The sequence below is a fragment of the Saprolegnia parasitica genome, assembly GCF_000151545.1.
Source record: "Saprolegnia parasitica CBS 223.65 unplaced genomic scaffold supercont2.7, whole genome shotgun sequence".
Taxonomy (NCBI): domain Eukaryota; phylum Oomycota; class Saprolegniomycetes; order Saprolegniales; family Saprolegniaceae; genus Saprolegnia; species Saprolegnia parasitica.
The window spans coordinates 856,771-860,835 of NW_012156401.1; the positions used below are offsets into that span (position 1 = coordinate 856,771).

At 52.1% G+C, this 4,065-nt stretch overlaps 1 non-coding gene across 1 annotated transcript; it reads right to left on the reverse strand.

Moving 5' to 3' along the window:
- Positions 1-160: 160 nt before the first annotated feature.
- Positions 161-232, reverse strand: SPRG_30027. Its single transcript has one exon. It is a non-coding gene; the product is annotated as a tRNA-Met (tRNA).
- Between the last annotated feature and the right edge of the window lie 3,833 nt (positions 233-4,065).

Here is a 4,065-nt window from a genome sequence, read left to right on the forward strand (position 1 = left end):
GAGGCGAAAAGAAGTACTTTTCCTATAACAACTTGACGTGGGTACAAGCAGAACGCTATAAATAAAATGGGGGGTGTACGAAATCTTTCAAGAGGAGCAAACATAAATGGAGTGGCCTGAAGCGGTAGGTAAAATTAGAGCAATGAAATATAAAAAATAATAGCACTTGTTGGTTTCGATCCAACGACCTTTGGGTTATGAGCCCAACACGCTTCCTCTGCGCCAAAGTGCTCCTGTCGTCTACGACCACAACACAGACATACCATCACCACGAAGCATCGTCTATTTATTATTTGCAATAATTTTCATTTAACCACTTACTCTCATTACGCCCATTCAAAAAATCCAAACAACTCTATTCCCGACTCCTTGAACCCTTCCTTGACCGCATTCCCCAATGATCTTCTTGTTGCAGCGGAGAACGCTACATTTGACTTTTTATGACCAATCGGCGTGCTTTGATGCGAAATAAATTTACAATTTTTCCAAATTCCGTAGTCAAAACTGCAAACTAGAGCACGACTCAAAATACAATTGTACAGGGTCGTTAGGGCTCAAATGGGTTTATAGAGCTTAAGTGGGACTAGCACATGTGTTGGCTCAGCATGCCGCGTGGCTGGCACGAACGTGCAAGTTGCCTGCGGCTCATTGTGATGCACAGAAACAAAGACCTCGCAAAAGGCGCCAAATGCGACCTCGTGGGCCGCAACCTTAAAGAAGGGACCGCCAAGTACCTCAATAAACCGCTGGATCCTTTCAGTAGCGACTTTCTGCGTCCGCCTCTTGATGGCCCATCCTCGTCGTGCAACACCAACCAAAGTATGTCGCAATGTTTGCCAAGACAAATATTGCCGCCATAAACATCCTCGGGTGCCACAACAATTCGTCAGTCATTACGGGGCACGAGCCCGGTGAGTCGATCGAAGAGTACTAGGCGTCGTACGTGATCAATGGAACGACCGAGATGCGTCAAGCTACAGCCCTCTCGCTTGCGGCCATCGACAACATCCACGCTTACCCAAGCCGCGCTGGGGACAAGGGCACCAACTTGCGTCCGGGGAAGCACCTCGCATCTAGCACCGTCAACGCCTACTCAGGTGCTGCGCAATGGTACATGCCGTTCATGACGTACGATCTCTTGGGCAACACATCTCACTTCACGAGCGCCTCGTTCGATGCGTCTTTGCACACGAGAACGTCGCTTACATCAAGCACTGCACAAATTCTACTTGAGCCGGCAGAAGCGTCGCCGTCTGAAAAACCCGATACCGAAGCTGTTGAAATGGATCCGACCCTCGAAGCTCGTGCTGCAGCGAATGATTCCAAAGAGAAGAAAGATAATTTTCGTGGCGGCGCAGCGTCGTACGTTCTTAAGGACACGCGCACTTTCTTCTTCCAGCCAGGCTGAGTCGTACGCACATCGCGGCCTTCACTTTGCCAACTACTCAAAGCTCGAGTCTACGTGCATCGTCGAGCTTGTGCCCAAGAACGACAAAACATACTTTATTATGCCGACAACGAGGCATTGGATCGTGGTCGCACCGCGCGCGATGTGTTTCCTCTCAGCACGGGGCACAAACTCTGCGGGCACTACGAAGGTGTCCTGCGTGCGAAGCCAATAACGGCAATCCTCGCTGGCCGACAACCAATAGCGTACCCGGGCAACAAGCCAGCACCATCGAACGACGACAACGCAGACGTCGGTGATCCGAAAGAAGACAAGTGGCACAAGAGCATGGACACTGTTGGCAAGCATGTCATGGCGCTGCTCAAACTATGGGGTGCGGACAACATGGATACTGCGGCGAGCCATTGCGCCCATGGCCTCGCAAAACTTTCTAATGTGTGGGACCGCGTTTCAGTTCCGATTATCCAGCGCCAACTACTGCGCTACATTCAAAACATCATGAGAAAAAGCCACCGATGCAGCCACAACGAAATCGCGTCAAGCCGCTGCGCAACGCAGACCATTCATTGAAAGGATCTTCGTAGCACGCTCTCTACTGATGCTACTGCGGTCGGGGAACGCGCTGGTCAGCAAAGTTCGCATGACAACGACGACGTAGCTGCGAGTTGTCTCGGATCTTCGAAGCTGCGTGACATTACGAAACCCGCTGCTTCAAGTAACAATGCAACGATGGCCGCGTATGCTACACTACGCACAGACTTTTTGGCGCTTCATTGCTCGATGACCGACATGCACCTTCGTGATTCAGGCACACGCGTCGCCGCACGTGATCCCGTGTACCAAGGGCATCGCGATCTCACCACAACTGGCTCGTCACCTGACTTGATCGCGATGTGTGAATCGATCCGCAGCATGCCTAATCGGAACATTGCGATGCCACCGGAGTCGAATGTTCAAGCTGGTGGCGACGGACCTGCGGCAGACGCGAAAGCACCGCACATATCGCCGCACTTGGATCGGAGAGCTCAACACGGCGCAGCTCAATCTTGTACAGTATCTCGTGGACAGTGAAAACAGAAGTTTGTTTCTGCACACGCAGCTGCCGGTACTGAGAAGTCATTTGTTGTCAAGCATTTGCAGCGCGAGCACGACGCCAAGAGCCAGGTTCAAGTCAACTGCGCTCCGACCGGCGTGGCAGCGACCAAGCTCCCACGCGGTCGCACGTTGCACAAGAACTTCAAAGTGCATATGCCGGCCGGACTTGCGCGCTGGCCCGCAGATCGAAGCAATTGCGGTGTCGTTGTGTGGCTCCAAGTCCAAGCTTTTGTACATCGACGAAGCTAGTATGGTGTCGAGCCAACACCCAGTACTTCTCGACAAGTGGCTCTAATCGATCTACAACCGACACGAGCCTTTGGTGGTATATCAGTTCTCCTCGGTGGTGACTTTGTCCAACTGCCCTTGACGTGAGGTGGCTTCGACTTGTGGCTGCGTTCAGTACATAATGTAGGGACTCGGCCACCGCACGGGCATTGTTTGCACTATTCGTGTCTTCAACCAGCAAATGCGTGGTGCGGGCGATGCAGCCATCCAAGAGCTCTTGCAAGACATTCGGCGACTTGCCGATTGCTATTCCAAAGGGCCACGATGGATCGCGGAAATGGCTGCGTATCAGCCCATCACAGATCGGCTCGTGAAGGCGCTTCCACGGGAGCTCACGCCAGTTGACGTGGCCCAAGATCCGGCATGGACGACCAAATCGGTTGTCCTCACGACAAGCAGCACGGATCGCCGCGTCATCAACGCAACCATGACCGAGATGTTTGCAGCTGCCAAAAATCTATCTATCTATTAATTGAATATGGCTGATTTTTGGTCAAATGCAACACCTGCATTGGTCTAAAAGAAATAATTCACAAAACCGAAGTTCGAAGCTGTCAGATCGTGATCTTCGCGCAAGCGTTTTGGCGCTTCTGCACACTGGCGCTTGGCGACATGGAGCGCGAGTGAGCTTGCTTTATTGCCGCTCAGAGGAAGCCGCGACCCATCAGGGTATGAAGGACAGTATATTGTCGTTCTTCAGTGGTCGGTGCCTAGATCGATTCCACGGGTTGATGCCATCAACCCGAGCAACGGTCTCGCGATCCTCGTGATATTGTGAAAACCGGCGTTTTTGTCGTCATGAAATCGGGGTCGAATTCGTTGACTTTTTTTCCTGCCGCAGCAACAATTCGTTCGGTGGACACCCGCTAATTCGTCCGGATAAGAATCGGCGAGGTGCTAAAACGTCCAAGCGAAATATAATTCAGTGCTAGGAGTAATGATAGTACAAATGTATGTGACGATGTTTCTTTACAATAAAAATTCGTGGGCCAAATGGAATGGCGAAAGCAGTTCACAAATCGTTGGCCCTGAAGCAGCGCAGGTTGAAGAAGCAAGGGGAGAGCGGCCGCGCGACCAAGATCGTTGTTACTCGGACTCTATGCCCCTCTGCAGGTATCATACGTACGTCTACGATGTAGAGCATGGTGTGCGGTGACAGCGCACTATGCGCGCACGTTCGGCGTGTCCAAAGAGACCCAGTCCACGAGAAGCCGATGGTCGTGAGTGGCGCAGGCGGAAAGCCATCGCCCGCGCTTAGACGAGAAGTAAGACGG